This window comes from Panthera onca, chromosome F2 (assembly GCF_046562875.1).
Source record: "Panthera onca isolate mPanOnc1 chromosome F2, mPanOnc1 haplotype 2, whole genome shotgun sequence".
NCBI lineage: Eukaryota > Metazoa > Chordata > Mammalia > Carnivora > Felidae > Panthera > Panthera onca.
Genome location: NC_138356.1, coordinates 26675946 through 26688260, shown reverse-complemented (window position 1 = coordinate 26688260; position 12315 = coordinate 26675946). Strand labels below are relative to the sequence as shown.

The 12315-nt window shown below is 33.8% G+C and overlaps 1 long non-coding RNA gene across 1 annotated transcript in view; it reads right to left on the bottom strand.

Annotated features, from left to right (window-relative positions):
• LOC132664208 (uncharacterized) overlaps positions 1-12315 on the bottom strand; it is a 405502-nt gene that overhangs the window by 267031 nt on the left and 126156 nt on the right. The gene's annotated exons all lie outside the window — the stretch shown is intronic.

The following is a 12315-nucleotide window of genomic DNA, read 5'->3' as shown; positions in this document are numbered from 1 at the left end:
CCACATGGACAACTCTTCCCAAATCCTGGCCTCTCAGTTCCTTCAAATCATCATCAAGGGCTTTCTCTTTGGTCATCCACTTTCCTGGACAGACACTAGAAACTATCATTACTAAAACTCTTCCAATCTTAATATTGGTATTTTACGAATTCTTCTCTCTCAGGGCACCTGGGTGCCTCAGTCGGTTAGCATCGAACTCTTGATTTTGGCTCAGGTGATGGTCTCATTGTTCCGGAGATCAAGCCTCATACCAGGCTCTGTGCTGACAGCATGGGTCCTGCTTGGGATTCTCTGTCTCCCTCTCTCTCTGCCCCTTCTCCCCTCAAAATAAATAAATAAACTTTAAAAAATGATTCTCCTCTCTCACATTACAAGTTTTTGTTTTAGTTTTTAGATTATTATTTAATTACACTAACTACAACCCTAACACTCATTACAACTGAAAAACTTCAATGTGTTGGTCCCTTTAGTATTGCCTTATAAATAATCTCCTTATGACAAAACCTCTCTCCACACTAAGTTAAAATCTTGTGGAACATGATTCTAACCATTGCCTTTATAACACCTAAATCCTCTATTCCTCTGTCTCTGCATTTTATCTATTTAAAAGACCTCCAATTTGGGTGGTCCTTTTCTTAAGAACTGGAGACCTTTCTCTGGTCTAACCTCAGGCATCTGAGTTCTGCTACACAAAAACATACAACAGGGAATGTGGAATCCTTTATACAAATTAATAAACCACCAATCTTAACTGAACACTCAACACTTCCCAGTAATTGTGCCATATTCATTGGTCAAGCCACTTTCCTGTTTTCCACATAAAGATTTCAGACCTTCTGCATATCCTCAAACCACCAGTCCTATCACGGAAACCTCATTCTCAGCAGAGAGCTTCACACTCTACTACACCGAGTAAATTGATACAATGAGAAGAAAACTCCCTGCCATCAAACCTAAGAAGTTGCCTGCATTTGTCCTAGTTTCTTATTTTTTCCTTGTTTAAATAGGCACTTTTCTTCTGCTGCTATTATACCCATTTACTTCCCATTCTCTCAGATACTTTAGTATCAATGACCCCTTCTCTAATTTTGACAAGTTCTCTTTCTAGAACACTCTTCCCACTAAATCGATGAATTCTTATAATGCTTTAGATTGCCATTCAAATATTTAGTCTTCATTGGAGACTTACTGTTCCCTCCAAAATAAACCAGATTCACTTGTCTTTCAATCTTATTTTCCAGCAACTGTGTTTCCTACTGTCCTGTATTTTAATTGAGATTTTTATCAAAATTTGAAATTCTATTTATTTAAGTGATCATTGAGTTAATATTTGCCCTTCAGTATTTTTTAGCATTACAAGGTCACCACTAAGGTGCATAGTAGAAGCTCAATAAATCTTTCATAATGAATGAGTAACAATAGAAGAACATTTTGACATGCCATGTACTACGTACCAAGCACCATATTTATAAACTTATTTAATACACCAACCTTATCTTCATGTTATAAATAAGAAACCTCAGGCAGGTAGGACTTGACAGATACAGAAGGATTTAGCTCCAGAGTTTATAATCTAATAACTACACTCAACTGCTTGAGAAAGGATGAAATAAAATTATTACAGTATGCCTACACAAAATGGCACAAATATTAGAGTATAACTGCGATAAGATTTACTTCATATTTTTATGATATGCAGGATAACTATGAAGAGGCAAAGTTAAATATAAGTTCAGGACTTTTCCAATCCTTTGACAGTTTGAATTGAAGTGTGGAAAACACCATATTCATCTTTGGTGTTTTAATTTCATTCTAATTGTTCTTAGCAGATGAACAACATTCTAAGGTCAGGTTAATATTAATGGTGAATGAAGAAGGAAGAAAACTTAAAAATATAGAATATATGACATTGGTCTGTTTGGGAAATAACAGCAAACTACCTTTGGCCACATGAGTTGTCTGGGTTGAAGCAAATGGGTATACTCAAAATGGGTATACTGAGGGCTGACTTTGGCTATTGAGACATAAAGAAAATGCTGGAAATGAAGAGTATCATAATGGTGGAGGCAGGAATGTGACAGGAGCCATTACAGAGAAAGAGAAAAGTCAGTTAAATATCTCTCCTCTAATACTGGCTTCGCCCCACTAAATTCTTTACAGCTGAATCTACATAGTGTTCAAAATACAGGGAAGAATCATACTCATTATATTTCATTTTTCACCAACATTCTATAAAGTATTGAAGAACTGAATATAATATCTGATTCAATAATCAAGAGAAGAGGAAGCAATTTTCAACAAAGCCATCCTCCATGAGAAAAGAAACACACTTGAGAGAATATAAGAAGGCTTTCAACTCAGTGGGAAGGGAATGTGAAAGCACTTCATTGAAGCTCATTGTAGCTTGTGCACAGTTTGCCTGCCAAGAAATGCTCATTCAATATAGGGAAATAAATTCCCATTCACTAATAAACACAGTCAAATGCAAAGTTGCTTTACAAAGTCAAAGTCTATAAATATCTCATAACTGGTTTATGCTTTAACATAGTTCCTCCAAATTGTATTTTATCACAAGGCTTTTTTTAGTTATTCCATTCTTGTCTTTGACTTCAATTGCTCATGGCACAATCACATGTTCTTTAAATTATTCATATTTCTATGAAGAAGATCATAATTCTCCAAATACTGGGATCATGCAGTGTGGGGATATTTAATTTTTCAGGTTTGTACATATGAATAAACAAAAAGCAAGAAGATCAATTACTAGTAGTGTTAACCATCAGCACCCAATCCCCCTGTCAGCCAAGGCTCAAGTGTCATCTCTTGACGTGAACATTGACCCAGGAGTCAGGAAAATAGCCCAGGGGTTCTATTTTCCAATAATGTACTGGAGACCCATGACAAGCTCACAGCCAAGTCGTAAAGCACTTCTTAACTCACAGGACCATCAAACGGGATTAAGTGCTTTGAAATCCATGGATAACAGGTGCTCCAAGGACTCAAGAGCTCACCAGGTTGCCTCTTTCCCTCCGGGTCACTCACCTTCTTGCGCCTCATGTTAGGAGAATATTGATGAGAAGAGTGACAGAAGATGCCCATGGCAGCAGAAAGTAATGTAAGGGAAGCCTATTAACTTCTCATATACGGATTTTATGCTGTGATGCTAAAAATTCTACAATGGTCTTTAAAAACATTGATGCGATTTTCAGAACCCTTAGAAGAGTCTCATCAAATGACTAAAACTGGGTTTTACAGACAGTTACAGATTTGCTTCCATATTAAAATTGTTCCTAATCACATATTATTAGCCAATTTTAGGAAGATTTTTTGAAAAATAGTTTGATGAAGCATAATCATCCAATAAGATAGCAGTACATCCAAATAAGGATTTAAAAATACTGAAGATGATCTAAAAATAGCATCTCAATGAGGAAATCAATTCAAAACTTGGAAAATGGTTCAACATTAGTAGAAGTTCACCGATTTACAAAACTTAACTTCTTGAAAAGCCATAAAAAGTTTTTAAGAAATAATCTATTCTTTAATTTAGAAAAAAAAAAAGATTATTAAAGATTTCCTGGAAATGACACATGCTAGTAAGATAGTATTCAATTTGAAAAAAAAAAAAAAATCACTAATTTTAGGAATTCACACTTTTTTGGCATTGTAAAACAAGCTATGTCTACACTCTAGTCTATTTCTCCCCCTAGGTATACAGTCTACTAAATCAATGACCTCCAAATTGTATCCAAATTTAATCTTTCAAAACTTTTAAAGAATTGTAGAACTCTTTTGCAGTGGATTTAGATTCTCCCCTTTCTCCACGACAATCTGAAGAGGTCTCTAAAGCTCGATTTCAGAACCTCTGCATTATAGCATGACTCCACTATGCTATCCAGTGCTCCAACTGATGGGTTTTGGTGAAATAATGGTTCATTGGATACTCATCTTCTTCATAGACATCATAAGAAAAAAGGGAAAAAAATGAAAGGATTGTGGTATAGTAAAAGAGTTTTGTACTGTTAGCTCATTTTTCTTTAAAGTACAAAACTAATGTGGTATAGTAAAATAGTTTGCATCTATTTGCAGGTTTATTTTGCATCTTCATCAAATCCTTGTTTACAGTATGATAATTGAAAACTTTTGGAGATAGAGTTTATAAAACAAACAATATTTTTATTGCAATCAATGAGTGTTTGAAAAATGTAAAGTGCATGAGTAAGCTAATATTTAACTGTGGAAATCAATTTTTTAAATGTTTGCCAAACTGATTCATATATTTTTCTTAGAATGTATCTTAAAAAATGTGCCTTCATTCATCTTGGCTATAAAACTCAGATACTGTACAATGGGCAGAAAGAATAAATTGAGAATTCAGTGGCAAGTAACCAAAAGGAGAAAGGCCTATGAAATGTTCAGATATCTGCCAACATGTAAGAAAAATAAAGATACCTTTGCCTTATTTTGAGCAGAATTATTTACTTTATGCTCAGATGTTGTTATGTGATAAACAAAACCCTTGAATTTTTTGTAACTGTTTTCTGTTTGTTTTTTTTTACTCTGTATTTAAATAATTTCTATTGCTTTATTATATTTTAATAGACCCTTGTACATAGCTGGGAGGATGAACTCGTCTTTACCAAACATTTATTAAGAATGCCCTCAGTGGTACCCATTATAGTACACCCTACAGGTATATTTAGTTTTGTGCAATGAAGCTTTCCTGGAAAGCACTGTGTCAGGCCATAAATTCCTTCCTCCAATCCTTTCCCACCTATTGCCAGCCAAAAACATTGCAGCCAAGTGTATCTGTCTAAGGTGCACTTCTGGTCCTGTTCTTCCCTGCTTCAACGTCATTTACTGACTCCCCACTGCCTGTTTACCAAATGCTATGCATTATGCTTATTACTGCAAATAGATACGTTTCTTTAATCTTTGTAACAACTCCAGCAGGTAACACTAATATTATCTCCACATTATAGGAGAATATAAATAATTTGCCTAAAGTCATACAGCCCGTAAGTAGCAGAAAGGATTCCTAAGCAAGACCAGCAGACTCAAATGACTGTATATTTAACTATCACTGCAACACTTTTTCAACATGCCAGAAACTACTCTAAATTTATCTCTCAAGATGCCTTTACATAAGTCCAATGGTCCAGCAAGAATGTTTTGTCTGCTGTGTAACTCATAGAACAGGACTACATTAGGTGCCTCTCAGTTAATGTTGCTAGCGTCTGTAGAATAGCCTTTGTGACTAGAAAATACCATCATGATAAAGCTTTAAAACTCCTCATTCATATGTGAAGTTTAAGAAACTAAATGAACAAAGACAAAAGGGACAAACAAACAAACAAAAAATAGACTTAAATAACAGACAACAAACTGGTGGTTGCCAGAGGGGAGGTGGAGAAAGATATGGGTGAAACCGATAAAAAGGATTAAGAATACATTTAACATGATGAGCACTGAATAATGTATAGAATTGTTAAACCATTATATTCTACACCTGAAACTAATATAACACTATATGTTAATTATGCTTTAATTTAGAAAGATTTTTAAAAACTCCCAAATTTCTTATTACAATGTGCCAGTTAAACATAAATGAGAAAAAAAATTTTTCTTCTCAGCTGATACTTTCATCATTTCTTGTAACATTCTTAAAGATTATCTCAGAATCATAGACCTCCCTAAAAATGGAAAAGCTGTTCTCTTGCTCCATATTATAGAGCTCCCTCAAGAAAGTTATTTTTTGGAAGATTTATTTAGCATTTTTTTTGCTTCCTGCAATGTTATGTTATACATTCAACATATTAGAGAATATTAGTAAGAAAATTAAATATTTTAGAGATTTTCCTTACAAGTTAGCCCATCACAGATTTTTATCTGAATTTATCTCTATATAAAGAAGTACAGTGTTCTTATATCAAAATGGTTCAAATAATGATTATTAATTTAGACAAATTGTGACGTGATGTCATCTATGTAATTGTTATTCATTATCATTACTTGAAGAATTCAAGTTTAGGAAAAAGTGACTCTAAACACCACAGTACATAATATTTAAATGCTGAGAGATACTCCTTTTAACAAACGATTAACGAACTGAATGCAAATGAAGGAATATGGTTGACTGAATGCAATCTGAGAAAACCACATCTGCATGTTGGGACTAAATACTATTAGCTAACATTTACCCTGTAACTACCATTGCTCAGCTTATATGAATTATTTCAACTTTAATCCTCATAACACCTACAAGAGGTGTTACTGCAACTATTATTGAGTTGCATGAATGTACCTGTCATTATCCCCATTGTATATATGAGTACAGTTAGACAGAAGGAGTTCAATAGCCTACCCAAAATGACAAAACTTCTGGGAGGTGAAATTCAAAGCCAGATAGCCCAAATGCAGAGTCTATACCCTTACCAATCATGGGGGGTTGACTGCCTTATCCTGCAGATGCTTTCAATTATATGGCTGCACCTAAAGATATCAGGCATGAAATGATGGTTTGATCTCTACTCCACTATCTAAATTTGAAGAAAGGAAAACATGTTAATCCATGCATTGGGTTTTTTTTTTTTTGTTTTGTTTTTTTGGTTTTTTTTTTTTTTTTTTTTTTTTTGCAGCTGCCAGAACAAATTACCACAAACTTGGTGTCTTTAAAAAAAAGACATTTATTATCCCAATAGTTCTGAAAGCTGGAGGAAGAAGCAAAGAAGAGACTCTGCCCCTAGAACGTCCAGAGGGAGCATGGCCTTGGTGACACCTTGATTTCAGACCAGTGATACCAATTTTGGATTTGGAGCTTCCAGTGCCTACCAACTTTTCTTGGCTTGTGGCTGCATCACTTCAATCTTCAGGTCCAGCATCTTCAAACCACTCTCTGTTCCATCTTCACATCAGCTTCTCTGTCTGTGTCAAATCTCCCTCTGCCTCTCTCTTAGCAAGGCATCTGGGACCCAGCCAGTATTCCAGGATAACCTTTGCATCTCAAGATCTTTTCCAAATAAGACAGCATTTACACTTTCCAGGTATTAGGACTTGAAACCTTTGGGACCGTGATTCAGCCTGCTCACCTATCCATCTATAAATGTAATGCCACCTGTCAGAGAAATATGCGGCTGAGAGGCAAAATATCAAGAAATTTTTCAAGTAAAGAAGTTTGAAGAATTTTTGTCAGGTTGGTGTTCTTCAGCAGTTTTTCCCATGCCTTCTACATCTGCGTTTTTACCTCCTCTAACTAACTGGACGTGAAGCACATTACAGTAACATGCTCCTTTGGGTGGCTAAATCATCAGTGAGAGATTAACAAATGGCAATCACCTTTTCCATGATACTATGGAAGTAAAGAGTCATACTTCTAGGTAAAATTTTTCCATAAAAAAGAGCTCATTTACTGCCGTTTTCAACAATATGGATGGACTCGAGGCCATTATCACATTTCATTAGTGATATAAGTCAGACAGAGAAAGACAAATAGAGGATGATCTCACTTACAGGTGAGCAGAATCTAAAGAGCAAAACAACACGAAACAAAATAAACAAGCTCTTGGATACAGAGAACAGATTGGTGGTCACTAGAGATGGAGAGTGTAGGGTTGGGCAAAACACAGGCTAAAGGAGTCAAAAGGCACAAACAAACTTACAGTCATGTAAAATAAAGTAAGTCACGAGGATGTAATATATAGCACAGAGACTATGGTTAATAATAGTGCACTACATAAGTAAAAACTGATAACAGAATAGATCTTTGAAGTTCTCATGACAAGAAAAAAAATTTTTTACTACTACACAATGTTGATGGATGTTGAGTAGACTCATTATGGTGATCATTTCACAATATATACAAATATTACATAATTATGCTGTACACCTAAAATTAATATAATATATGTCAATTTTACTTCAATTTTTCTACTTACCAAAAAAAGACATTCAAAAGATGAACAATAAAAATGTCAACATGTTTGGCTACAAAAAAAGGCCATTTAGTACATGATTTCCTAGTCTGTCTATGCCAGGTTACAGGGGCAGTGGCCTTGTCAGTATAATAAGTTTGGCATTTAGATATAGTGACCACATGGTGAAAGGAAACAAAACTCAGGATCTTGACAGATATGGAGTTGGAATATATTAAGTCTGGGTTCTGAGCATACCACATCTTAACTGAAGAAGTAACCTAGACAAGAAATTACCTAGTAACACAGGAGTATAACAAAGAAACCTAATTCTAATGATCCTAATCACAAACTTGCAATTTAAAGGATGTTGGTATTAAATTCATGTGAATAGCATGGCATGGGAGTTCCAACACAGGCTTCTGATATCTCTGGGACATATGACAGAAACAAAACCAGCCCATATCATAGAATATACACGCTCAGGATAACCACACACACACACACACACACACACACACACACACACAGTCTCATTGAAGATAAGGAAGATAAACTAACAAAACACAATAGGAAACACAAATTAATGAAAAATAATTAGCAGATGCAATGGACGGTAGGATTAGACTCTAAGAACTGCAGAAAATTAAACAGTATGATAGAGATTCCATAAAATGAAAAACCTTAAAGTAATTAAAGCATGAAGAGTAAACATTTTATGATTTGATATAAAACAACAAATGTATTTTAGAAGGAATGAAATAGAATTGTTCTGTTTTTCAAACACTGAAACATGCAGTTATTTTAATTTAAAAAATATGATGGTCAATTGGTTCAGCAGCCAGTTAGAAGCAGCTAAAGTGAAATTAGTTACCTGGAAAATAAATATGTGAAAATGACCTGGAATGAACAGAGATAACAAAGAAATTTTAAAAAGAGAGAATAGTGAAGTTGAAAGGCCTAGAGAATAAAATTATGAGTTCCAACATTTCTTTAATGTAAGTTTCAGCATAAAAGAATAAAGAAAATGGAAAGAAGCATATAAAAGTAATAATGAATGAAAGCATTGAATTTTTAACTGTAACTCCAAAAGCAAAGGGAACAAAAGCAAAAATAAACAAGTGTGGGACTACATCACTAAAAAACATCTGCACAACAGAGGAAACCATCAACAAAACAAGAAGGCAACCTACTGAATGAAAGAAAATATTTACATATCATGTATCTGAAGGGGTTAGTGACCAAAATATACAAAGAGCTCAAGTCAATAGTTGTAATAATAATAACCATTATCATCTGATTAAAAATGGGCAGAAGATCTAAATAGACATTTTTCCAAAGAAGACATACAGATGACCAACAGGTACATGATAGGATGATCAACATCACTAATTATTAGGGAAATGCAAATCAAAGACACAATGATACATCACCTCACACCTGTTAGATTGGCCATTATCAAAAAGACAAGAAATAACAAGTGCTAAAGAGGATCCAGAGAAAAAGGGACCTTCATACACTGTTAATGGAAATGTAAATTGGTGCAGTTACTATGGAAAATAGTATGGAGGTTCCTCAAATGCTACTTAGCCATGAAAAAGAAGAAAATCTTGCCATTTGTGACATGAATGGACCTTGAGGGTATTATGCTAAGTGAAATAAGTCAGAGAAAGACAAATACTGTATGATTTCACTTATATTCACTTAGTGGCTGTTAGAGAGGAAGGAGGTGAGGGTGGACAAAATGTGAGAAACGGGTCAATTATACGGTGACAGATGGTAACGACTTAATGTGGCAATTGCTCTGCAATATATACAAATATAAAATTATTCTGTTTTGCACCTGAAACTATTACAATGTTATATACAATTTTACCTCAGTTAAAAAAAAAAGGTAAGTCAAAGAAAGTGAAATAAATAAAAATATAAGACATAAACAAACGATGAAATGAAAAGAAATAGAGAAGTTAAAATCTGTGACCAGTTCTTTGAGGAAAAACCCTATATTGACCTGGAAGAAGGTATCTGCAATTCATATCAATAATAATAAATTAGTATCTGAAATATATTCTAAATATACTGCAAATCAATAAGAAAATGAACAAAAGATATGTGCAGACAACTCACAAAGGAGAAATCTAGAGCAACTAAATAAAATACCCACTTGACCAAAAAAAAAAAAAAAAATAGAAGAAGAAAAATTTGTTTGAGCCTCATTTATAATTTAAAAAGAAATTCTAAAAATGAGAGAATCAAAATGCCACATGTAGCAAAGAGATCCCGGAAGATGGAGCTAAAAAAGTAACCATTAGATTTGAGAATCTAGAAGTCAAGGGTGATCTTTATTAGAGCATCAATGAGAGTAAAATCGATTTGCAATGTATTGAGAAACAAATGTGAAGAAAGGAAATGGAGACAGAGTAACGACTTTCTTAAAAAGCTTACATGATCCAGGAAGAGAACAGATATAGTAATAGCTGAAGTTAAGACACCTGCTCAAAGTAGGCCAATATATTAAGTTTTTCACTTGATTGTTTTATTGTGGCTGGACTGTGAGCTTATTATTAAGCTGAGAAGTAGCCATAAGAAAGGGAAAAGTCCTCAAAGTAAGAGAGAAAATAAATGATAGAGCAATGCTCTGGATAAAGCAATCAATTGCACCAATGCAAAGTTTAGCCTTAAGCAAAGAGTAATAAGAATGCCTTAATTTTTAAATTAGTGTGTATAGGGGATGAGCATGCATGAGGTTGAGGATATTCAGTAATATAAGAGAGTAAAGAAAGAGGAAGTGAGTCTAACATTAGGTGAAGTAGAAATGATTTAGATATGACATTGTAGAGATCTAAGCGGTTGTCAGCCCATAACCATATTTTATTCATGAAAAAAATATATTATACAAAGCTGAATTATACATAGGCCATCATGCCCTTAAGGAGCTCAGTCTACCAGGAAAAGTGAGACTTGTTCACATATAATCAAGATAACTAAAATGCCGTTCATCCCTCCTTTCTCAATATATACATATTATTTTGTTCTTTTCTCTTTCATTTTATGAGATCACATAGCATTTTGTGTTCCTCTTTCTTCCCAATTCTCTAAAGGGATACATGAAAGTGGAAATGTTTACCATAGTGCCAACATTAAGTTCAGACTCCTTTCCACAGCTTTGCACTGTGATCTCTACAGAAGCTCATCCAGAGCTCTGGAATGATTTGCACTAAATGCATGAAAGAGATGAGGAATAGGAGAAGTCATTAAAATTATTCTGTTTCTTCTCCTCCCAGATCCAAACAAATTTCACTTTTAGGAAAATCATTGTCCACACTTCCTAATGTGAAGCTTACTTTTGTCACACAAAGTATTTTAAAGACAGACAAAATCAATCTTATTGACCATTTCTCAAAACCCTGTCCTTGAATATTAAAAGTTGTATTTCAGGAAAGTAGAAGTTTCAAATTTATGTTCTTCAACTTCATTTAAGATCACTGATGCTGATTAAAATTTTCATCTTTTAGATATATTTGAAAATATTCTACCAAACAAGAAAAGGCCATTAACATTCAGTTTAAATGCAATTTATACTAGCCTTTGGTTTTCAGCATAAATGTAGAGACAAATGAAATTATTACCATTATGAAAATAATGTGCATTTTTTGAGACAGCAATGTTTTTTCCATGCATGTTGCTAAAGAAGGCAAATTTATCATGTCCTTTAATTTCTCAGAATCAAAATCATTTGCTCAAACTCCAAAGAAATTGTAATATATCTAAAGTTAATTACAACTTTCTTTTCAATATTTAATTATGTTTTCTTGTAAAGAATAAGCATCATTCAATTAACTTCATTTTATGAATATTACATAGAATCTTACAATGATTCTATGGCATATTACATAGAATCATTGAAGCAGAAGAAAATGTAAAAAAAAAAAAGGAGAAATAATACTCAGAGCATGCAGTCCTCAGACACGTCAGGCCATTTGCTCCTTTTTACTTTTAAAAATCTCTCCAACATTTCATTAGCATTCTTCTTTTTAAGCACTGCAGAAAATACAGACTGTATGTCTGATACACTATTTCTAGACTATGCAGTAACAAACTGTATAAATTCACTTGGCTACTCAGAGTGACAACTTGAGTTTCCTTAATATATAGTTACTTTCTCTGAAATTAAACAACAATTAATAAGCCAGCAGCTATGTGAATCATAAATTATTCATACTTAGTCTACCAATGAACATTAATCAATTATAAAGAGACACAGAAATTAAGACCAAGAGAAAGAGTCAACCATAGCCTTTTAATATTGAGACTCTGTTAACCCAGTCTCTTTAAACATATTTGATTTGTATAATAACATCAATATGCACAGCTATGCTTGCTGCTCAAGTTTCCAACAAAATAA